This window comes from Pinus tabuliformis, chromosome J, assembly GCF_031772625.1.
Source record: "Pinus tabuliformis cultivar Carrire ecotype Pingquan chromosome J, CPIR1, whole genome shotgun sequence".
NCBI lineage: Eukaryota > Viridiplantae > Streptophyta > Pinopsida > Pinales > Pinaceae > Pinus > Pinus tabuliformis.
This window is the reverse complement of record NC_142295.1, coordinates 559,436,010-559,462,870: the sequence shown is the minus strand read 5'-3', so window position 1 is coordinate 559,462,870 and position 26,861 is coordinate 559,436,010.

Genomic DNA, 26,861 nt, shown 5'->3' with positions numbered 1-26,861 from the left:
GTTGGGAAATCCTTTGCCTCACAGTTGATCAAACCACATTGAAAGTCTTTAGCCGGGTATTAACTTTGGGTCAAATGTCACCAAGCCATCTGTCATGTCGTTATGTGTTCAAGAGGTCTCTGCAATAAACATTCATCTGCAAAATACTTATCATCCATTTTGACCATCCCTGAGTCAGTCCTTACAGCTATATTTCTTCAACTTGATCTATGATTTCGTGTTGTGGGCTTGCCTGCAACGGGTCGCTTTCTATCGACATCAGCACATTATCTAGAAAGATGACCTAGGAATCGTCAGTACCTTGAAGTCTGCATGCATCAATGGCAGGTTTCTCGCCTTTGACGACAGTTTACATCATTGACTTTCGATCGAAGGATTCCGTGAAATGTTCGACATCAACTCATTCATTCACATCTCATGGATTGTACTGGGTACTTTGAGAACCATTGACATCACCGGTGGTCTCTCTCACGCTTGTTAACAATTTACATCATTGACTGGTAATCAAGTGGTTTCTACCATGTTCGACATCAACTCATTTTATTCGCATGGATAGAATCGTACCTGTTCGGGAAGTAGAAATGAAGACCCTGGATCTAGTTTCCACCATCCAGGCTGCGAGGAGTTTTGTATTCATTATACAGTAGACTAACTATAAACAGATGGCTGCGTCCATACTGTGTCTACAAAAGTCTATGATTATGATGTACTGCAGAATCATTCATGTATCAGAGCAGTAGATAGTCAATTAGTTAAAGTTTTCAATCTGAGTATGGGAATGCCTACCTCAGCGATGATATGATCATATATATGTATTTTGTGTTGAATACTTGCAGGTTCCGACTGGGCTCTCCACAAGATAATCCTTGAAATGATAAAGTACTTCACCCTTCCTAGAAAATATGAAACCCTAATCTACTTCAGGCTTCGCACTTTAGGGGGCAATCTGTTACGCTAAAATTTGTCACCATGACTATTTGCAGTTAGTATGGCTCCATCAACTGTCATACTATCCTCCTTGGCAAGCCTCATACCTCGGCTCTCCATGTCAAACTCCAAGAAAGAGAGAAAGTCATTAAAAATCTATATATCTCTAGGTACGCAGTTTCTCTTAGCCTTACCTGCGTGTACGCACCCCAAGTTCACAATACCTGCGTACTTGTACGCTCTGTATGTAAAGCAATGGGTGCGTACTCCTGTAAAGGTCAAAAGGCGCAAGTTTCACTCCAAAAAAGTTACTTGTGGTCATTTCTAGAGCCTTCTAGAAGCTTGTTTAACGTGTATGAAGCGCCTCCAGATGGTTCATGTATCCCTACCAAAGAGGAACTTATCCCATCAAGAGGGGAGCTATCCCATCCAAAGAGGGGCTTATCCCATTGATGGTGGACCTGAATAACTTCCTCTAGAGCACTATAAATATAGGAATTGGGCCAAAAGGAGGGAGGTTGAGAGCTGAACATTCCTAAGGGTAGATGCTGCTGGAATTAGGACTCCCTTGTAAAGCTTGAGAGGAGAGATTCCCATCCTTTCCTAGCCTTATTTGAGAGTGGGTGAGCTGATCAAAGTAAAGGAAAACTCTTGCTGGACCCTAGGAGGGACTTGCACAACACCAAGGCTCAGGTTGTAATGGTTCCTTTTGTTACCTTTTAATGCAAATGAACTTATTTTTCTCAACAGATTGTTATTCATGGTTTGTTTCATATACTCCTTGGTCTGTATGATGGATATGTATTGTTTTGTGAGTTTATCAGGTGCTATTTAATCTTTTGGCTTGTTAGTGAATGCAGGTTTCGAAGAGAAGGAGGAGCTCATCCGGATCGGCGAGGCTGGACTACTAAAAAGCGTTGGACTAAAGGTATGTTAAAGATCCCCTGATTACTTGTATTTGCAATGCATGTTTAGAGAAAGGTAGGATTTATTTGTCTTGTTTGTCACTAGAAAGCTTTTGCTTCTAGGGAGGTCGGTTGTGTCCGCACTAACGACTCTTTCCGCATGACAAGCATGAGAGCTTTACGGGAACAGTTAAGATTCACCAGATCAGCAACAATGGTGGAACAGCCAGGGATTGTACAAGGATATCAAAGGGATGGTCAAAATCTGTCAGCTGTGCAACAACAAAAGGATCCGATATGATAAAATCACATACTGTTGTAACAACATTTCTTATTTTTGTACAAAAAGGTCAACTAAACGGGTAGCGACAAGCTATTGTAAGAGATGTCTCCTCTATAAAGAGGAGACATCTACAGTAAGGAGGGGATAACAAGGGTACTGTATTACAAAGCAAGTCTAAACCTCAACTGTAACTTGACATTTTGGCAGATGAATAAAGCATTGTCCTGAGCATTTTTACTTAGTATCTGTGTCTTGGGGAATCTTGTGAGAGGGACAGGGCCCACCTTATTCACAAGATTCACCCATTTCTTTTCTTTTGAGTGTGTGTGTGACTTTTGTGTGGCATTGCTTCTGATATTTCCCTTTGCTGATACTCTGTTTTCTTAAATCAATTGGCGTTGTACAAGAGTGTGTCACCGGTGATTAGGGATTGCAGTGTGCATTGGTAAATTGATCACAGGGGCAGGTGCTGAACATCCTTACCCTGAGGATAGGGTCCTGATCCTCTGTTACAAGACAACCATCATTTCTTTTAGCAGATTTGTTACCTTTAGCTTATTACTTTCATTTCATTTTTGCAATAGCTCATAACTGCTGTAACACAGAGTAAGGGTTTGATAAAAAGTAGATTCAGTTATACTACAGCTTTTAATACTTTTAGAATTAAGTGCATATAGTACGAAGTCACCTTTGAGGCAAAAGGACTTTCCAGGGTTGACAATTTAATGTGGTACTCGACTGTTTAATAAATAAACCATTCGAGCAGCCAACATTTTGGCGCCGTTGACGGGGAAGGCGACTGAAAATTTTAAAGGTATTAACATATTTTTCTTTTTTGTAGAAAGGCAGGATGCATGAGAGGACGCAAGAAGGTTAACCATTCAGGCGGAAAAGGCAAAGGAGGAGGAAGAAAAACTTTTATTGATGATATTATTTCAAAAGCTGAGACATCCCAGAGGCTAAGCTCTCGGAGGCCATAGATCCAATACTCTTCTCAGACTGATTTTCAGACAGAGGAAGTAGTAGGACCAGAGAGGGTTCTAGAACCAGCAGAATACACTGAGGAACCAGAGGAAGAAGACGAACGACCGATAGAGGAAGTTAAGGTGGAGGAACCAGTACAGGATATTGAGATCCCAACAGAAAACTCCGAAGACCGAGCAAGCGCATCAGGGAAACAACCAATGGAGGATAACAATGAAGGACTTTTTGGTGGAGGACGCAGAATAGAGGGAAGGGGAGAAAATTCTCTCTCTACCCTGGAATTCCCCATTGGAGACCTCCCCAGAGGTGCAACTCCTATGAAGAATATCCCTCTTTCAGCATTACCCAACTTCCATGGGTTATCCACAAAAGATCCTGATGAATTTCTCTTTGAATTCGATATACCGTGTAGAAGCTATGACTATATTTATTCTGCTCAGAAATTAAAATTGTTTCCAGCTAAATTAAAAGGGAATGCATTAAGATGGTTCATGAGCCTGGGAGCTCATGTGATTACAACAAGGGATCAGATGAAGGAAAATTTTTTGGCTAAATACCAAGACTATTGTCAAACAAGAGAAAGAAAGGAGGAATTATTCAAAATGACTCAGAAAGAGGACGAAAGTTTAGAAGACTTCGTGGAAAGATTACAATATAATTTACAGCGATCTGATCATCCTGAGATGAGTAAGGATATTCTTAAATCAATACTGCTAAGAGGGGTACGAGATGATTGTTTAGATATGTTAAACATGCTTGGAAAATGAGACATATCTAAGGAATCCTACGATGAGATTATTGATCTCTGTAAAAGATGTTCAAGAGGAGCAGCAAGCAGACCAAGGAGCAAGGACAGTACGTATTCAAGAGTCCAGAAATCAGCAAGTGGAGGAGCAACACGGGCCGAAATAGGTAACTTACTTGAAGAATTTAAAACTGAAATGTTAAGCTCTTTTGCTTCACAAATTGATACTTTGCAGGTTAAAAAGAAGCAGGCAGAAGCAGAAGCCGCTCTGGCTATTTTCTACTCTAAATGCAGGGAGAAACACCCACTAAGGGAGTGTCCCCTAGACAAGGTACCAATTTGCACCATCTGTGAAAAGGACCATGAGACCCAACAATGCCCTTCCCTGCCAGGAATAAAAGCAGCACTGCAGCCAACCGAAGAGGAAGTTGAAGCAGTGTACCTCCTCACACAGAGAAGACAATGGCAACCACGAGGACAAGGTATGAATTCTAACGTGCCATTTAATCGTTGGAATAATCATCCTCCTTTTCAAGCAAATTACCCAACCTTCAATCAAATGCAGTACCCACCCTTCAATCAGATGAATTTCCCACCCATGCAGCAACCGAATCCTCCTTTTGTTGATCCCACAATGTGGAATCCCTGGGCTTTTCAGCAACCCTATCAATGGAACCCAAGTTGGACAGCTCCACAAATCCCCTTTCCAAACCAATTACCTCAATATCAGCAAACTCTCTCCTTACCATCAAATGCCCCACCTAATAATCAGACAATAAGACCTCAGCTGCCTGTACAACCTAACCCCAACCCGAATAATAATAAAGCTCTGCAAGTAATTGATGTTCAAAACCAACTAGTTTCCCCTCTGCAATGCAATGACATTCATTTACGCTCAGGAAGAATACTGGAACCTATTATTGATGACATCACTTCTGATTCGGATAAAGAAGAAATTAGAAAAGAAAAATCACCTAATGCTGAAACAGTTGGATCATCCTCTAAAGAGAACGCCGAAACAGTTGAAACATCTTCTAAAAAGACTGCTGAAGCAGCAGAGCCACCATTCCCTGAACGTTTGGCTCTTACCAAAACCCTTGAGCCACCTGTTTTTAATTTATTAGGAGAATTACAGAATTTGTATGTTAAAATTCCACTTTTACAAGCATTAAGAGATGTACCGATTTATGCTAGAACTGTTAAAGATATTTGTATTAAGAAACCTGGAAGAAAAACTAAAGACCCCCTCACAGTTCATGTGATGGGTGATCTTGCTGCTCTCATGTCAGAAAAAAATCCCCCTGTAAAATATGGTGACCCCGGTCACCCTACAGTTACAGTCCAGGTTGGTAAAACCTTTGTTTCCAGAGTTCTGGTAGATCTCGGTGCTGCAATAAATATCATGACACTTGAAACAACACAGTTATTGCAGCTAAATTTTTTTATTAGGGAAACCCCAACCATTCTAGAACTGGCTGACCACTCCACAATTAAACCAGAAGGGGTCATTGAAGACCTGATAATTTCAGTAGAATCTTGGAACTACCCAGCTGATTTTGTTGTACTACAGACCAAAAATAAGTTGGGGGGTCATCCATTGATTTTAGGAAGACCTTGGCTGGCTATGGCAGATGCCTTCATCAGCTGTAGGTCAGGATCAATGACAATCTCTAATGGATCTGAAACCAAGCAGCTTACTCTGTACCCTCATGCCACACCTATGATTAACAATGACAATTCAGTATGGTTAGATTATGAGGATGATGAAATCCAACCCATTTTGACTGTCGGAAAAGGCCTAACTTTTAAAAATTCGACCGAAGATGAATTAATTAGTAGTTTTATTTCTGAACCTTCTTCGGTTAACTCTGAATTACATGACCACTTGACTGCAATCTTGGAATCTGAATCATAGCAGAATTTTAAAACTGAAAACTTGTCTTACACATTAGCTGACACTCCCTCCAAAAGTATAGCAGTCGAAATTGAGCCTGGCAAAACATTAAATATAAACCCTGAACTAACAGATGCTGAAACACAATAGCTAATGAAGTTACTCAACGAAAATAAACAAGAATTTGCATGGGATTACACAGATATGAAGGGAATTTCTTCTGAATTATGTACTCACCGAATTTATATCAAAGAAGGATCCCGACCAGTTTGCCAACCCCAATGGCGAATGAATCCCAATCTAAGGGAAATTGTGAAAGGGGAACTTCAAAAACTGTTGAATGCAGGATTCATATATCCTATATCTGATAGCGAATGGGTTTCACCATTAGTGATAGTACCTAAGAAAAATGGAAAATGGAGAGTATGTGTGGACTATAGAGCTCTAAATAAGGCTACTCAGAAAGGTCATTTTCCCTTACCATTTATTGATCAGGTACTAGATAATTTGGCAGGCAAGAAATTATTTTCCTTTTTGGATGGATTTAGTGGTTATAATCAGATCAAGATTGCACCCCAAGATCAAGACAAGACCACTTTTACTAGCCCCTGGGGAACTTTTGCCTATAAAGTTCTTCCATTTGGACTATGTAATGCCCCAGCAACATTTCAAAGGGCAGTGATAGGAATTTTCTCTGATATGCTTAATGATTCCTTAGAAATATTTATGGATGACTTTACTCCTTATGGTGTGACTTTTGAAGATGCCTTACAAAATCTTGAAAAAGTACTTAAAAGGTGTATAGAAGCACATCTTGCCTTAAGTACTAAAAAATGTCATATGATGATGAATCAGGGTATTGTTTTAGGACACTTCATTTCATTCCTAGGAATTCAAGTTGATCCATCTAAGGTACAAGTAATTCGGACTTTGCTTATCCCAAAAACACAAACTGATGTAAGAAGTTTTTTAGGACATGCTGGATATTATAGAAGATTTATCAAAGATTTTTCTAAAATAGCTTCTCCCTTGTTTGTGTTACTTATGAAAAATTCTGAATTTAAGTGGACTGATGATTGTCAAAAAGCATTTAATGAACTCAAACATCAATTGTCTATAGCTCCCATTTTAAGAGGACCTGATTGGGCACTCCCCTTTCATATATCCTCTGATGCTTCAGATTCTGCAATAGGAGCTGTCTTGGGTCAAGAAGAGAACAATCTTCCCTATGCAATCTATTTTATTAGCAAAAATATGACCCCTGCTGAACTTAACTATACAGTCACCGAGAAAGAATTTTTAGCAGTCATTTATGCTATTAACAAGTTTCGACATTACATTACCGGCTATACTACTTTTGTGCACACTGATCACTCAGCCATTAAATATTTAATGAACAAATCAGTTACAAATGCTCGAGTTACCAGATGGTTATTATTATTACAAGAATTTGATATCACAATTGTAGATCGGCCAGGTAAAGAAAATGTAGTTGCTGATTTTCTTTCTCGATTAAAGACTGATGAAAACATTCCAGTAGATGATTCTTTTCCTGATGAATATTTATTTGCAGTATCTACTCACTCACCTTGGTATGCAGACATTGCCAATTATTTAGTTGCAGGAAAACTACCATCACATCTATCGCATAGAGAGAAAAGGAAGATCATTCAGCAAAGTGCTAGGTATAGTTGGATAAGTGGGTGTCTTTTTCATACAGGACTTGATCAGGAAATTCGAAGATGCATCAGAGAAGATGAAATTTATGATATACTAAAGGCTTGTCACGATGGCCCGTGTGGAGGGAATTTTGCAGACAAAATGACAGCACATAAAGTTCTCAGAATGGGTTACTATTGGCCCTCACTTTTTAAGGATGCAAGGAAATATGTCAAGGCTTGTGATAGCTGTCAGAGAATTGGCCAGCCTAATCATAGGGATGAAATGCCTCTTAATCCCCAGGTAATACTTGAACCTTTTGAAAGATGGGCGCTAGATTTTATAGGTCCCATCAATCCTCCATCCAATCAAAGAGTTTATATATTGGTTTGCACAGATTATATGACTAAGTGGGTAGAATCTAAGGCACTTATCAAAGCTAATGAAGAATCTGTGTTAAACTTTTTATGTGAAGAAATGTTTGTTAGGTTTGGTTTGCCTAGAGAGCTAGTCACAGATGGAGGACCCCCTTTTAATTCTCATGGCTTCAAAGATATGCTCCAGAAATATCACATTAAACATAAGATGACTACACCTTATCACCCCCAAGCAAATGGGCAAGTAGAGAGTACAAACAAGGTCATAGAAGCCATTTTAACAAAGACAGTCAAAGAGAATAGGAGGGATTGGTTTCAAAGGTTGCCTGAGGCATTATGGGCTTACAGAACCACTTGGAGAAACACTACCGGTTTTTCACCCTATGAATTGGTCTATGGTAAAAATGTTGTTTTTCCTGTGGAATTTGAGATTAAAACCTTAAGGACTGCTTTAGCTGTTAACCTCGATTTGACAGATGCACAAACAGCCAGGTTGCAGCAGCTTCAGGAATTGGATGAAAAAAGATTGGATGCCATCCATCAGACAACCATGATACAACAGCAAAGAACTAGGTGGCATGACAAAATTATTAAGCACAAGCAGTTCCAAAAAGGTAACTGGGCCTTACTGTACGACTCCCGTTTTGAAAACTTTCAAGGGAAATTAAGGACACGGTGGCTAGGACCTTATGAAGTAGATGCTGTTTTTCCAAATGGAACAGTCAGACTCCTAACGATTGATGATAGCAGAACACCATTATTAGTGAATGGGTATCGACTCCATTTGTATCAACGGCCTATTTCTAAGGAAGATTTCAAAGCCACTTGCATGACAGAGATACACTATGCCTTTTTGGGGAAGTCTACTATCCCTTAATGCACTTAATTTCCTGTTTATATATTTATTTTTAGATTAGATTCTTTTTCAAACTAATAATCCCTGTCAAGTGTTGCCATGTTACAATTAATTATTTTGCAGATTTTAGTTTCGGAGGATCGCTGAAGACGAAAAATCCAAAAGAATCACTTTGCAGCCTGGGAGCATCTTTTCAGATCGTAAATCGTTTCTCTTCCATTTTTCCGTTGCTGCAACACCACTTCCTGTTGCTGCAACACCATTTCCTGTTGCTGCAACACCATTTCCCGTTGCTGCAACACCACTTTTCATTTCCCGTTGCTGCAACACCACTTTTCATTTCCCGTTGCTGCAACACCACTTTTCATTTTCCCGTTGCTGCAACACCACTTTCCGCGCCAACACCATTCCCCGTTGCCGAAACACTATATTCTAATACTTAACACCAATCCTTTTCATTTTTTTTATCAACCTCCTTATTTGTGTTCCCGAAAAATGAACCATTATTCTAATGGAACACATCATTTAAGGAACCAGTCATGCACCCCGATAATTACATTTCCCCATTACCACTCCCTGCCAATAATAAAGACCGCCCGTATTTTTATAAGCTCAGACCCTTTTTAATTATTATTGGTCCAGCAAAAGACAAGATAAGACTTTGTGACGCAAACAACTAAAGGTAAATATAAAGGTACGCATGTTTAAGTGTGGGCATTAAATTATAGTTAATGTGGAGATGTTGATACGACTACCGAAATCATTGTACTACCAATCAGATCATTCGGCCGTAGATTTGGGGGGATTACCAAAATATTGTTATGATAACAAAACACGTCAACCACCGCCGCCCCTAATTCTCCCGACACTATCTAACTCACCTTGACTGTACTGTACCGTGTCATATCCTCATTTGCAACAGTTTACTCTGTCTCGATCTCGACTACTCGGCTCTGTACTGTGTTTGTGTCTGAACTAGCAAATATGGGAGGAAATCTAATTACGTATGAACCTGGTTCAACAGCATTGCTGGAACTCTACCCGGAAGCCTATTAGATTTTTCTTCAAGCAGGATGGGTAGAATATTTCAGAAGACTGCCAGAATTCAACTCGCAACAAGTTCTAGAGTTTGCATGCAACTTGAGAGAAGGATTTTCCATCGTCCAGGGAGTGCAAATTCCGGTGACAGAAGAAGCTATAGCCCAAGTCTCCGGGTTACCGACCAATGGTACGCGCTGGTTTAGTAGAAAACATCTTATCCTGAATGCGCAACAAGACTTTCTCCTACCAGGCGAACATGTTGAAGCCAAAGGCAGAGGGGTCGCACTTCGGTCATTGCCACCACCATGGCCAAAGGTCGCGGAGTTTGTTAAGCAGTATTTGACATGCGAAGGTCGTTATCAGGTAATTTACCAACACGACTTCGTTTTGTTGAATCATTTGAGGCATGGTCAGTTAGTAAATATGCCTTATTATCTATTGGGTTGTCTAAAAAATATGTCACGATATACTGTAAATGCAAAGCATCAGCTCCTGTCCCTGAAACACCATCGCTTAGCCCAACTTTTGATAAATAGAGGCTTTGCTCTAAACCACCCAACCCCCCTCGTTAATCCTCCAGAGCAAATACCCCAGGAAATTCCCCAACCTCCAGAGCAAATACCCCAGGAAATTCCCCAACAATCGGAGCAAATATCCCAAGAAATTTCCCAACAGGCGGCTGAAAATCAACAATCAGCAGCAGAAACACCCCTGCAGAGGACCCCATCCCCCAATGAAGCTCAACCATCCACCCCTGTACTCCATATCTCCACTGATGATTCCGATGATAATAAACCCATCATCTTTCGTAAGAGGAAAAAGCGGCAGGAAATTGTAACCCCACCAAAAAGAAGAAGAACCAGGGCTTCACTTAAAGAGTATGCTATTGCTGATAGCACTTCTATTTTAAAAGAAAGGAGTGGCAAGAGAAAAATCACTGATTTTCCTGTCTCCTTACCAAGACGACGGACAGGATCGTCTGTGGCAACTGAAACCATTACCCCTAGTTCTCCACCCATCATCCTGAAATCCCGCATCCTAACAAGCCCGGAGCATTCATCTCCCTCACCCTCTGCGGCTAAAATGCAGAGCATTGACAATTTTGTGACATTATTTTCCTCAAAAGAGGCAGCTGCTACACAAGAACTAGCTGTCGAAAAATCCAAAATAGACACCCAAGATGATATTGGGCAAGTGGCTGCCACACAAGAACCAGCCACTGACCCGATAGGCGATACACAAGAACCACCTATTGGGGAACAAGAAGATAATGACCTGAAAGTGGCTGCCACACAAGAACCAGCCACTGACCCGACAGGTGATACACAAGAACCACCTGTTGGGGAACAAAAAGATAATGACCTGCATGTGGCTGATACACAAGAACCAGCCACTGACCCAACAGGTGATACACAAGAACCACCTGTTGGGGGCGCCAATGATCAAATTGATGATGAACAACAACCCCCGCCTCCACCTGAATCTGCAGATACACAAGCCCCGCCCACTTTAGCCTCCCTGCAAGAGGAAATTGAGTTTTTAAAGTCTCAAATTAAGGATTATCAGCAGGAGATAATAATGGTTAAGGAATCTTATCAAAATGAATTCAATCTGCACACCTTAGCACGGGTAGCCTCTGCAGCCGAAAAGAGCCAATACAATGAATATATGTGCAGTGAGTGTGGTGAGCTTTACACTCAGGCGGGATACAAGATCGTCGAAGTTTCGATGACTGGAACCAGCTCACAAACTCCCCCTGTTGTAGTCAAAACAGAAAAACCTGTTGTTACACAAGAACCAGCAGGCCCTCTAAGAATGGAAAAACAAGAAACTGAACAACCTGCTGCTACACAAGAACCAGCAGGCCCCTCAAGAATTATAGAGGAGGATACAAAACCACCCCGGCCTATCCAAACCATTACAGAGCAGAAATCCTTTACTGATGCATTTACACAGACTGAATCTCCCAGTGTCAGCAATGCTCAGACTGAGACCTTTAGTTTTCAAGAACTAAAGGACATATGGAGAACAGAATATGAGCTTTCACAAGGGAAAGCATTCCAACAGCAAAAGTCAACCTGGTTTAGCTATGCATACAAAAATTGGGATGCACTTGAACAGTTCCGAGCTCAACGCAAAGAAAACAGGAGATTAAAAGAAAGGTTGTCCAATATCTTTGACTTGGTCCAGAGGGTACTGGCTACAAGAAAACCCTCTTTCAACTATGAAACATTTTTAAGAGAACGCTTAGCGTTCTTACAAATAAAGGCAATCAAAGATGGAAGACCTTATCAAGTTGCTAGACCTGATCAATTTATTGAAACATTCACAGAAGCACCAAATAATGATCAAAATTTGCTCTGTGAACTCTATCTTCACAATGAGGCTATGCCTGAAGATAGAGTGATGAATATACTTCCCATCGCTGGTGATATCCAAATAAGGGCTTTCATCTCTTTCCTTGCCAACCAACTCACCTGGAAAAATGCTTTTATGTCTGCAACACATAATGAGCAGAATTGCCTCCTCTGGATTCGAAGTGAACCACGGAATGCAGCCCTCTTTATTGCACAACATCAACAGAATCTGACTAAACCCGGCATGCTTGATCATATGAGGCAACTACAAACATCAGTCTTACAGGACTGCCAGCGTTACGTGAAAACAAAGGGAGATCTGGCCATCAAAGCAAACAATTTATTTTGGGAGCATTGTCCGAAGGAGAGACAGGAGTATCATCCTTACAATCCCCTCAATCTTCCAGTAGCAATGTCACGAATTCCCTATTATGTCAGATGTATGGAACAGTGTGCTGAAAAGTGGATTGGGTACTGTTTTCATTTTCCGCTCTTGTGGATACCTGGTCAGCAATACAAGGCTCATTACAAACTGACCAAAAAGGAGGAGGTGGCAGTATGGCAGCAAATACAGAATGTCTGTGGGTTGAGAAATAAGATGGACAACACCTTCTTTAGCTACTGTATCAGCCACTTACACTCTTCATCCCAGTATTCCGACTCCGATTCAGAATAAATGTTGCATGAGGACATGCAACCATCTCAGCTGGGGGGGATGTTAGGACTCCATATTGTCTACTTTTGACCTTGTATTTTGTTATTATATTACCCTCTTTAGCCCATAAGTTGAAAGCCTTGATAATATTTTGACTTGATTATTCCAAAGGTATGAAGCAACTCTCCTCATTTACTATAAGTTTAATTAATCAACACATATTCATGCTATCTTTATAATTAATCCTTGGAAGTTGACTAAGTTGTTTAAAGCCTGCAGAATTATAATTCACAGTTGCTGGAACACCAGAAACAACAACTGCGTAGTTGCTGCCATACCAGAAATAGCAATTGACTAAACCAGGTAAATCCTCATTTTGCAAATGACCGAGATATCTGGAACAACAATTGGCCAGCAGGAGCAGTAACCGTCTGAAGCGGCCAGAACAATACGTTGCAGATGCTGATATAGCATGATCGGCCACTGCCCAAAATTGACAAAACACAGTTGCAAATATTGGAACACCAGGAGCAGCATGAGAGCTTTACGGGAACAGTTAAGATTCACCAGATCAACAACAATGGTGGAACAGCCAAGGATTGTACAAGGATATCAAAGGGATGGTCGAAATCTGTCAGCTGTGCAACAACAAAAGGATCCGATATGATAAAATCACATACTGTTGTAACAACATTTCTTATTTTTGTACAAAAAGGTCAACTAAACGGGTAGCGACAAGCTATTGTAAGAGATGTCTCCTCTATAAAGAGGAGACATCTACAGTAAGGAGGGGATAACAAGGGTACTGTATTACAGAGCAAGTCTAAACCTCAACTGTAACTTGACATTTTGGCAGATGAATAAAGCATTGTCCTGAGCATTTTTACTTAGTATCTGTGTCCTGGGGAATCTTGTGAGAGGGACAGGGCCCACCTTCTTCACAAGATTCACCCATTTCTTTTCTGTTGAGTGTGTGTGTGACTTCTGTGTGGCATTGCTTCTGATATTTCCCTTTGCTGATACTCTGTTTTCTTAAATCAATTGGCGCTGTACAAGAGTGTGTCACCGGTGATTAGGGATTGCAGTGTGCATTGGTAAATTGATTACAAGGGCAGGTGCTGAACATCCTTACCCTGAGGATAGGGTCTTGATCCTCTGTTACAAGACAACCATCATTTCTTTTAGTAGATTTGTTACCTTTAGCTTATTACTTTCATTTCATTTCTGCAAAAGCCCACAACTTCTGTAACACAGAGTAAGGGTTTGATAAAAAGTAGATTCAGTTATACTACAGCTTTTAATACTTTTAGAATTAAGTGCATACAGTACGAAGTCACCTTTGAGACAAAAGGACTTTCTCGGGTTGACAATTTAATGTGGTACTCGACTGTTTAATAAATAAACCATTCGAGCAGCCAACAATAGTTAAATTTGAGAATTCTCCAATGACTTCTATAAAACATTTGATTTGTTCACCAACCTCAAATACCTACCGATGTCTCACATTATTTGGTACAGAGGGTTTGTACCTAACCTCGACCTCATACCTAAGAAGAGGATTTTGGGGTGGCTTAAAATTTATGGAAGCTACAACAAGTGAGTCATCCATTTGATTCCCTTCCTTGGGTAGGAGTTGGACGTTGAATGCCAGGAAGAAGTTGTCCATCAAGACCCACACCTCATTTCTATAAGCCCTTAGACTGGGGTGTTTAGTTTGACATTGGTTTTTTATTTGCTTTACCACTAGCTCGGAGTCTCCATATACAGTCAAACATTCAATTCATATTCCTTGTTGCTTGCAAGCCAAGTAGTAAGGCCTCGTATTCTGCCACGTTATTTGTTGCTTCAAATTCCAATTTAAATCAAAAAGGGACCAAGCTACCCTCTGGAGATACTAACAACACCCCTGATCCATTACCTTCCCTGGAATTAGCCCCATCGAAGTACAACTTCCATACTTTTCCATTGTCTTTGAGTTGATCATTTAATTGGACTATTGAAATTACATGAGTTACTTCTAAGGTAAAGTCATATTCTTCTAGCATTAGACAAGAGAGATCACTCTCTCTCTCGTACACAAGAGTATTATTCGAGCCCTTAGCTTTGGTAACTTTTTTAATTAGCCTTGAATCTCTATACAACCTTCTTTCTTCCCCTCCAAAGGTAAGGATGGTGGCATAAGTCAGATCCAACTTGATGGAACCTCCAATATTTGACCCCCAAGATTTGGACAAGAGCATCCCAAACCTTGCAAGGATATCTGCTACCACAGTGTCCATAACTACACTCGTTATTGGGATCTGGTCCAAGTTCACCACTAGGTCCTTTATCATTCCCAAGCATTTTACTCTCTTAGAGTCGAAAGAGTAAATGTCTTTGTAAGGTCTAGTTATCTGCAGACTGATTTGCTCCATCATTGTTAATGGCATAAGATTATGAGAGGTACTTGAGTTAAGCATACAATTGTGAAGTAGGAGGTCATGTATTACAAGAGTAACATAAAAGGGTGCAGTGGAGGGATCTTTCTCTTCAACATGGGGTCCAAAAGCTACCATTAGCCTTTCTTCTTGAAGATTTAAGCAGTCATGTGAAGGGGTTGAAGTGGATGGAAGCATAAACTGGGAGACTTAAGCTTTATAAGTGTGTTTTTTTAGGAGTTCAATTAAAGGAATCAGAATTTTGAATTTTTCAAGTTCCTTTTGAATATTGAAGACAGATGAACCTTTTTCTGCACTGCCAGATTCTGCTTGTTCTCTTTCCTTTTCACAGCTTGCTTAGAGATGAGAGGTGCCTTCTCCTCTTTGAGGAATTTGGGCTTATAAAAAAATCTATTTAAGGAATCCTTTTTTATGAATATTTGAATCTAATGGTTCTTTCCCCTTGTCTGAGGGTCTAGGAGTCTCTTGAGAAGAAGCACCTTCATTCTGGTCTTGTTCTCTTGATATCTTTCTAGAGGACCGGAGATCATACTTTATATGCAGCTAGGCCTGCATGAAGTCAACAAACTTCTTGAAGTAATCACCTATCTCTCCATCGTTCAACGCTGCTTCCAAATCATGCCCTTCTTCTTCATGAGTTATGATTTCTTGCTCCCCATCCAAGAAAGAAGAATACAAGTTGCCTTGAATTTCATGAGTGTCTTGTGACTGCTCATCCGAGTCACCCTCTATGTATAATGGACGAAGAATATGGTCCTGATGTTCCTTCCTTTCTCTTTGTAGTATCTGTAATGGTGGTCTTCGGTATTGGGAATTAAAGCCTTGATTAGAAACTTGAGCATTCTGTTTTGGGAGACTTTTATTTTCCATTTCCAACTTAACCAGTTTATTTGATAAGATTTTTATTAACTTATCCATTTCTTCCAACTTTTGTTCCTGGGACTCTTTTCCATGACTAGAGGAAGATGCTTCCTCTTTTCCCTTCTTCTTTTCTCCAGGATCAGTCTTGCCTCTCGACTTTCCTGTGGATGTGAAGTTGGCCTCCACCTCGAAGGAATCAATCTAGATCTAATCCAAAGTGCGAGACTTCCTTTCCCTTAGTGTGAAACCAAACTCGGATTCGAAAGCCCTAGCAAAAACTACTCGGCCAACTGCCTGGGGAGGTTTGATTTCAATAGGTAGATTGTTGTATTGTTTGTTAAACCATTTTATAAATTCTGAAATATCTTCATCTAGTTTCTTCTTTATGGCATTGAACTCAGTGAGGATATATCTGTGATATCTCTTTTCTCCCCACTTCTGCATAAAGGAGTTCTCCAGCTCTTCCCAAGTGGCAATGGAAGCATCTGGTAAGGATTTAAACCACTTTCTAGCCTCTCCACCAAGAGATTGAAAAAAGAGCCTCAATACCACATCTAAGTGATCGACATTTAAATTCTCTTCAAATGCACAAAAGATCTCTATATGTCTTTGTGCTGAGATATCATTTTTTCCATTGAATCTGGGCAAGAGATTGAGGTGATCTTATGGGATGGCACTTAGAGGTTAAGGCAGGTCTAATGGAGCATATTTTTTCAATAGGAAGCCCGAGACATCCATTTGGAGTAATGGAGATGGTGTTAGATTTACCTGGGGTCTTTGTACTATGACAAAAGATGAAAGAGTAGACGGACTGAGACTTGTGGAATTATTTATATTATGAGTAGGATTGTCAGTGAAGATACTTTTTTCCTTTTCAACCTTAAGGAGAGGAGGGAATGAGAAGGAAGGAGTATTTATTGAAATTTCCTCTTCTTTGACTTCTGGGGGAACGGTATTGTGTATCGTACTTCTTTCGGAAGGATATATTAGGACTCTAGGAGTAAAATTTGAGCAATTAATGATGGCATGCTGAGAGCTAGATGAGGAATCTTCAAGAAATGAGGAGATAGTAGCATCAGTGGTAGGGGTTTTTCCCTTCCAAACTCTCCTATAGATTATTCTTTCTGGATGAGATATAGATGGTGTTTTTTGTTGAGAGGTATCTGAACGGGTGTGGGGTCTCCTAAAATCCAAGATGATATTCTTAATATTTGGACAATGGAGTTTCCAAGGTGATGAATCTACAACTCATATGTATTTTCTCACCTCAACAGAGAGTGCATGAATGTCGTATCCCAGGGGGGGAATTCTCTAATATGTTCCTCGATGATGGTGCCATAAGATGTTGTCGATCCTAGAGACAGTCTCTAGATTGCAAGGAGACCAGTGCCTAGGACATCCATATTTGGTGCATTCTTATTATTCTCTGGAGGATTTAGAGCACCATTTTATGTCACGTATAATTTGAGTTTAGTTGGTTCAAAACAACTTCAGAAAGACACAACGCATGAGTTCTTTATACACAAGAGATGCACAGTGATATAAACTATCCATCAACGGTGGCCAATATCATTCGAGGACGTATAGCTCATTTGCTTAGATGTATATGTGACAACAGAAGAAATAAAAGACAAAATCCATCATATAGAGCTTGAGAGATCAAATATTATACACATATATGTATTTAGAGAGAAATGATAGCCAAGAAATAATGGTGGATGCTAAGACACGTGGAGTGCATTCAAATATCTGACATCCACAATCCATACAGGCATTCTTCATCAATATTTTAATTCAAATGAATCTGTATTTAAGGGGAAACACATCTAGCAATTTCTTAACATTCTATGAAACATAGATGTCGAAAGAACCATAACATTTCCTTCACAAAATGATACGAAGTTTCTTTCCAAAATTCTGAACCTTTCCTTCGTTCATCAAAATTTTATATATAGGCCTTTTAGACAGAGATAGGTCGTTAGCAAGATATTCCTTTCTTGATTTGGTTCATTATGACAAAAACATCTCAAAATTCTAGCTTGTGAGAATGCACAATTATGTTTAACTATAATTTACTTATAGAATATAACAAATTAAAAATATTAAGTAAAAATAACACAAAAGTAGTTGAAATTCCAAAGCTGGTGTTGGGATGCGGTCCCCTAGGGTCAATTTTGGAGAAAAAGCCCAAGTTTTGGGGAAAAATCCCAAGTTTTGATGTACAAAATGTAAAGTCTCCGCAAATTGTGGTCGCAGAGCGCGTAGATAGTTAAAGTGTCATAAAGGGCTTTACCCTTCTTTTATGTAAGTTGAGTCAGCTTTTGAAGACCTACCCATGGTTTGCGAACCATGGGATTGTATAAATAGGTGTGTCTTAGGATGTCTAAGGCAAGTAATGAAGTTTGGTCTATGGTAGAAGTCTAAAGAGTTAGCAAAGAAGAGCAGGAAGAAAGGCTCTACAGCTGTGTGTGCAGAGGCCTAGAGTAGAGTCTGCAACTAAGTGCACGGACCCCTACAGTTGAGTGCGCAGCGAAGTCTTGAGATTATTCCATAAATTCTTGTGTTATGTCTACTTATTTATGTTTTATATGAATGCGTTTATACTGTGATGAATGATGGGTTTATGAAATACTAATGTATTGATGCGCGGCTTTACACGATTTATACTATTACATGAACGCAATTAATGTTAATTGTTTACGCGAAGATTATCTTGTTGTATGTTGAAGTTATTTAACACTCAAACCGATCTGAGTAATTATTGGGTTAAGAGTAATCTTTGATGCGCGTAAGTAGTTGATTCACCTATTCAGGGTCTGCGAAAGATAGTCGTAGACCTTCACGAAGGTCTAGAGGTTGATTAAAGGGAGTTATATCGATAAGCCATAAGGTCTTATCAATCTGCATGAAGGCATATTTAGGGCATAAGACAACATTACATTGATCTATGGGTGCGGAATCGTGGTTCCAGCACCCCCATACTGCTTGGGGTGAGACTTCAGTCTGTGCTCCATGGATTGATGCCGAAAGGGCCAGTAGTGTAGGGATTTGTTTAGCGCAACTAACTCTGAACCTGGGTCAGGACCCACTAATCCAACAACTTGCATGATATGAAGGATCTTCAAGAGCGGTGAGACGATGCGGTCTGGTGAGGAGTATGTTGTGCCCGTGGATTAACATCTTGTATGAGTGGTGTATTAACAAATTTTTCGCACCGTTTCCATAAGGCTGGAGGGGGATGAGGAGCAGACATGAACCGCTTATAGCTGATCTTCAAATAAATCATACTCGAGTAGTCCAACCTGCAAAGAAAATACTTCTAACCATCCCAAGTAGTTGAAATTCCCTCTTTAAGAAATTTACCACAATTTTACCCTTAAGAGTGGAAGTTTTCTCATGAGATGAACTTGCCCAGCTCTTCGCTTCTATCATTTTCTAATTGTATTTTTCTTGAGGTAGAAATTCCCCACGAGGCCCCTAGAAGTTAGGTAGTCTAGCCTGTATGACCCTGTCAAACTGTTCATTGAAAGAATCCACTTCCTTTTGTACCTTGACGAGTTTATGTTATGCTCTAGCTCTGACTTCATCTTTCAAAACCACTTTGGAGATCTCCATCACTACACTGACTCTATCTACTATGTCTATGGGTATCATCTCCTCGGTTGGTCACTCAATCAAGAAACGAATAAACCTCTGATCAATATGGGAGTTCTTTATACTTATCTCTTTGGCATTAATGATTGATGATTCATACTCCCCACTAGTAACCCTTTGATCATGTATTAAAGTCACATGTTCCCAACTGCGATTCATTTCCTCAATGATCTCATCCCACACCAACTACCTGGCTTCGAGGAGAGACATGTTTCCCTTCAACTTACCCTTCAATTCATCTATCTCCTGTGTTGCAACCTATAGGCTCTTAGTGACATGTTCAGCATTCGTAACTGTGATTTGCAGTTGTTTCTCCTTCTGAGCTAATTGGGCCTTAGCATTATCTAAGTCCCTTTGTGTCTTCTTCAGTTCACTTTCAGAAAGTTGAAGCTCAATCAGAGCTTAGGTGAGACACCCAGTGGGGTTCTGGGGGTCTTCAGGCACTACTATTAAACATACATGACTTTGAATATTCTTTTGCAATTTGGTCACCATTTGTTCTGGAGCCAATACTTTATCCTTGCTATCTGTCAACTCCTTCATCAATTTCTATTTCTCCATCTCGACCTGTGCCAACTCCTTTGTCTGGACATGTTCATTGCCAGACATCTTTAGCCTATGCCTTAATTCTTGATTTTCCTTCTGAGTTGGTTGTAGAATGGCTTCCATCGCTGATATGTCATCTAGGTTTATACCCAGTTTAATGATCAACTATTTATATGATTCCTTCTGGAGATATAAATCTCTGGAGTTGGTCTTCTCCATTTTCACTCTATTGGAGACTTTTCCTATATATGTCTCATCTCTGCTGATAGTCATGAGGTTCTTACCCAGATCATTATATAACATATCCACAACTTTATTATGTAAGTTGACCTTATCTGACAAAGGGACACTGGCTAAGTTCAGGGAAACATCCAAGGTCTTGAACTGGGACCCTGTGACAAGGACTGCATTGATGGGTGTTGTAGTGAAATTCTCATCCAATCCCTCTCTAGGTCCATAGCGGTTAGTAGTCGAGTATGGTGAGGTGTTGATTGGGAAGTCATTGCTCTCTACAATCTCTCCTTGAACTTTTTGTTTCTTTCCTCAATAGATTTTCCTAGAGGCCAACTAGATCTTGTAGTAGCAGCATTGTCCTTAAGGTCTGGAATGAATACTTCAGCTATGGATGAAGTTGTGGCTGCTGGTGGATTTTCCAGATTAATTTGAATGCGTGGATGATCTGACACTAGTTTCTCTAGCTGTATCCCCACTTCTTCTTCTTCCTCCTCTTCTGGACCTTGACTCCTAGATTTTTTATTTATATGGTCTTCCTCTATGTCAGTACCACCTGTTGAGTCAGTGGTCCTCTTTGATGATTTTTACTGGGGATTCGGTCTCCATTTCTGTATTAAGAGGCCATTAATCAAAGTCAGCTTTCCATTCAATTTTGGGCTTAGGGTCATGCACGTAAGTTGATGCTTTAATATTTTCTCTCCTTCGAGCAATGATGCCTTGGGGATCATAATGCTAAGTGTCTCACTTTTTGAGCTCCATGGATTCAAGTAGTGCCTCAACTACTTTAAAATCCTACCTTGTGTTTACCACAAAAGGACCTACTAGCTATCCTATTTTAAAAATGTAGCCTTTATTTGCTAGTACAAAATGAAGTAGGTGTACATTGAGGATCTGTCAGATGAAATCAAGGGAAAATATCTTCATAGGCATGAATACAGGCAAGCAATATGAACAAAGTTCACAACCGTAAACCTAAATCTCTTTGTAATCCTCATAGAGGTACTAGTATCCTATCATAGCATCCTTGTTGAGTTGGATGATCTCTTTTTGTTGCTGGAAGATTTTGGGTGGCGGGGTCCCATGGATGATCTGGTATGCGATGGCCATGAAGGTCGATATGAATTGGTAAAACCCGCCCAAGCCAAGTCTTCTTCTCACAGAGATATTCCAGTCAAAGACAGAATTTTGTTGCTTGTTGGGAGTGTAGGTTTTAACCCTGTACAGAAATTACCGGCATATAGATTCTAAAAACAAAAAATAAACAATGGCAAGAGCATAAAACATAAAACATATATATACACAGAGATTTTCCCCTGGATCCAAAAACCGGGACTACCAGATTGATTTTTCATTATATTACTTTCAATGTTACAATACATATATATACATGCTGAAGCATCCATAAACCCCAATCCATTAATCCTGGATTAGAACATAACTGTAGTTCCCTTGACCAGATCTACAAAATACCATGGACACAAATCCCTCATGCCCAAAACCATGTGCGAAATCCATGCACAAAACCATAGGTAGGTGTTGGGTGAAAATATTATCGTTTAATTCTGTTGTAGTACTTGCCCAACTATTTAATTTGTCAATCCGAGGTTCGTAGACTTACGAGACACTTGCACTATATATGCAGGACTAAAGTGGAACTAATCTAATCTAATCTAAATTACTGAAATCAAATTAATCTAGGAAGGCATTGAAACACTAACTAGGAAAGCAGGAAATTGCATAAGGGAAAAACAATTACAACATGTGAAGAAATGAATGACAAACAACATATGTGAGCTCACAACAATAAAGCTATCTCAAATTATATTACAAGAATCAAATTACAAATCATGAAAGCATAAAAGATGAAAAACTCTTTCCATTATTCATTATTATCAAAATGAAGAGAGAGCACTCTCTTATATACATGAGGAAGATAACCATCTCATAATTAAATATCCAATATTCTCTCAAGCACTCTCAACTAATTTCCCATTATTACAAGATATGATCCCTTTGAATCCTCCACAAATCTCTCAAGCATTTTCAACTACTTTCCCATTATTACAAAATATGATCCCTTTGAATCCTCCACACATCTCTCACATATCTTGGATAAGATATGCTAACCAAATCGTCCATGATTTTCTCCTTAGGAATAGGCTTGCATAATTATCTCCTTAATATGGCGGAGGAGATATGGATAAGATATGCCAACCAAATCCTCCATGATTTTCTCCTTAGGAATAGGCTTGCATAATTATCTCCTTAATATGGCGGAGGAGATATTTGAGAAGTCTCTTGGAATTAATTCTTCACATATTTCCTACACATCACAAAACTCACATATTCTTGAGATATATATAAAAATATGTATATTTTCTAATATTTAATCATAAATTCTCTTGTAATACAAAAATGAATAAAATGGAAAATAAGAAGGTGAAACCCAAATGTATTTATGAAAATGATATGGTAAAAGGTTAATGGGATGATGAAATGTAAGGAATAGTGAAGAAAAAGGTGGATGAAAATATGACATTTCTGAGTCCCAACATCCTCCCCAACTGAACTTGTTGCATGTCCTCATGCAACCATGCATGGGTCTCTTTAAGAACATTTGGCATCTTGAACTTTGGATTTACATGATGATGTCTTTTAATAATGAATGTTTCTAGGATATGTGAAAGATATGAGTAACAACTTACATTTTCTTATGGTTGGTTCTTGTGTGACAACCATGAATACAATGAATGTTGGTTCTTGTGTTAACAACATTCATTTCGTTTTCTATTCTCTTTTCTTCAATAATAATGTAAACACTCACTGGAAATCATAATGTGCATAAGAAAGCCCTTTTGTAATATTAATGAAGCATGCCAATATTGCGTATGAAGCAAAGTGCAACAAAGTATCATTGGAAAATAAATGTTGGTGAAAGGTAAATGGTAAATGAGAAAAATGGAGTGATAGTGGTGAAGAAATGGAATCATGGTAGTGAATATGTAGTGAATATAGTTCTCTCCCCCCCCCCAACTGAATTGGTTGCATGTCCTCATGCAACTTGACATGGCTCATGAAAGGAAATGTAGCATGGTGAGGGAATTTTCCAAAATATTCAAGTTAGCATATAAGGAATTGCATGATTAAATATTAGAAAATAACATACCTCTACTTACCCAAGAATGATGAACTATGAAATAGGAATGTAGCTACCACTGCTGATGCTGAATCATGGAAAAGATAAACGCTGAAAGTGGAACTGTGGTACTCTCATAGATCAGAATTCATGCTGCTGTAACTGCTGAGGTAGTCGTGAAAAAGTGTATAGTCTTCGTCTGCTACTAAACTTCTTGGTACAATTCTAATCATGCGAAAGAATGTGTTGATGTCGAGCATGAAAAGAAATCATTGGATTACCGGCCATTGATGCATGCCGTTAACCAATGCAAGGCAACTCACCATTGATGTCAATGAGTGCCAAGGTACCCAGGTACATCTTGCGAAATGCGAATAAAGGGGTTGACGTCGAGCCATTTGCAAGATCTGACGATCAAGGGACATTGATGTATTCCCATGATTGTCAGCAAGAGAACTTGCCATTGAGGCATGCAAGTCTCAAGGTACCCAAAATGAACTCTAGTCTATTTCCCAGATAAGGTGCTGATGTCGATGGGGCAAGACTTGTTGAAAGGTGGGCCTTAAGGAATCCCACATCAGTCAACGCGAGTTTGTACAAAAAGATTTGGTAGGACTATAAATGGAAAGAACTCACGGACAAGCAGTGTGGATCAGCATGGCGAGGAAAACAAGGCAATGTAATCATGGAAAGGGAATGAGTTTTATTCAAAAGGAAAACTAGAAGGCAAAAATAAACTGAAAAGGATAAAGGAATGTATGCGATTCAGAAAAATAGGCGTGCATGAAGTCGTGAAAGATAAGGAAATGGAAGATTGCTGCAACATAAGGATGGTCTAGGCGTGAGTAGTCATGACGCAAAAGGATTTTTGTGTAGTGGAAAATGTCATGATATGTGCAGTGAAGAATTAGTTCCTTCAAGCGTCCAATGATGCATGTTTCATTGTGATTTTGAAAAATCACTTTTGCATTAGATTGTCTTCACTTTGAAAAACTTAGCACCATTCCTGCATAAAAATTATCACCTTTGTGTGCCATCTCCATTGATCATTCCTATATGAAGTGACTCAAAAACAAATTAGCTCATTTTCAAGAATTTATGAAATGTTAATTATTTTTCGAAGTTACACTAATTGTGGGTGAAAAGGGTGTCGTAATGTTGAGCTTTCTGCATAAGCTTCTCGTTGATCTACACATAACACCAATCTCATTTCACTTGTTAGTATATGCATCCTAACTCTTGCCCACAAAAATAACTGATAAATTCCAACATACTTTTATTTCCCCCCAACTAGAAATATTGCATGTCCCCATGCAATGTACTCATTGATTGTGCAATACTTTTTCAAAATGTTTTTTATTGGTTTGCAGGAAAATTGAAAACAATTTTTATTTTTAACACCAAACTAACAGAGAAAGGTCTTTTAAATTTTATTTATTTTTTTATTTTTTTAATGTAAAAATCCATACCTCATTTAATGATCAAAAGATTCATCCCTTCATAGCATTCGAGGTACGAATGTACGTTCCTGATTATCCATTGACATTTCTCCATTGTAGTCATTCTTCCACGAAGACACCTGGCCTGCAAACAAGTTTACGTTTCAAGACTTCTTCATCAGCTCCCGCAAAACCGAATTCTCGGCATTCTTTTCGGCCTCAACATTTTCTTCCGCCTCAAGGCGCTGGAAATAATTGCCGTAGATGTACTCAAGGCGAAAACCCTTTTCTTCATCATAAAACATGATATGGCCGTGCCATTGCCATATGCGGTAGCCAGATTCTGCCTTCTTCGTAGTGGCAACACAGATGTGATGCTCCCCAACCTCGACAGAATTGCAGGAATTGGGCTTCAATTCGTCCCCTTTGCCACTTAACATCATGTGAACGATCTTATGTTTGAGGTCGAGACATGGAGGGTGGATCCCCAATCATGCTGCTCAGTCTGGATGCATGGAGAGGAGATTTGGGCTTCAAAATACTTACTGTAGAAAATGCAAAAACCCACCATAAACCTTTTCAGATATTGACATCCAAAATAGTCATTTTATTTCAATGCTTGGAGGCCAGATGAATGTTTCTGCATAAATCCGAGCATTGACCTCGTTGGCCTTCTCCAGCACCATATAATGATGCGAAAGCCTTTCTGCATCGCCTAAAGTTTGGGGAAATGGTGTACCAAGCCTTTGAGGGAAAATAGGTTCATCATCAAGCTGAAGATTGACGCAGCTTCAGTCTCAATTTTGAATGTAAAAACGTTGAATCCCTCCGTACAGCACGTGACTAATTCCCTGCAATCTCAATAGCAGCATCAGATATTTCAAAAGAATCATAACTGACAAAGCCAAAACCTCATGAATTCCCAGTATCAGGATCTCCGGATATTACTACAAAACTGCCTCCTCGATATTTGATTTAGTAATAGAAAAATCCGATTTGACTTATCGTGTAGTGATTTGTTCCTGCAAAATTGGAATTTGTATTATCGTTTCCTAATTTTCTGGACAAAGAGTCGGATTTTTAATTTATGTTTTGGAGGATTTTGTGGGCATTGCTGAGGGAGTTGCGATAGCGGAGGGAATCTTTTCAATGATACGCTGGCCAGGGATAGAGGATGCGGCCAAAATCTCGAAAAATATTGCAAAATTGGATCCTGGTGGGATGTGTTATGTGCATATATCAGTTAGATGACGTTCTGGCCATTTTTTCCAGCAAATATTACAACTTCAACGCCTTCATTTATGATTGCACTCCTCAGATGTTTATTCGATTTGCAGGTTCGATTTGGATAGAAGCTTGAAGAAGTAGAGCAATAAACACAGGATCTCCACTTTATTAACTTTTGTTGTTGTCAAACCCTCGTTTTTCTGCCACACCTATCAAACAATTAAGGAAGAGTTGTTGCGCATTCACAGTTTATTTGCAGGTCGAACCGGATTAAACTTGGAGGCGGAGTAAAAAGCCATATTTCGAATCAGGTTTCAGCTCTGCTTGGTTCATGCTCGGGCTTTAACAATACGTTGGTGTTTTTCAATGCTCCATTTTTTTTTCTTTTTTCTTTTTTCATTTTAATATGTATTTTTTTATTATATTGTGTGAGTTTTGTTTTTTTTTTTTTTTTTTTTTTTTTTTTTTTTTTTTTTTTTTTTATGTGTTTGTTGGTTTTTCTTTTTTTTTTTTTTAATGAAATTGAATCCTATCTAAAAAATGTTAGTTGTTTTGTTTTTGTTTTTTTTGGTTTTTTTTTTTTTTTTAACTAAATTTTATTAAATTCCTAATCTCAGAAGATTTTTTTTTTTGAAAATGGACA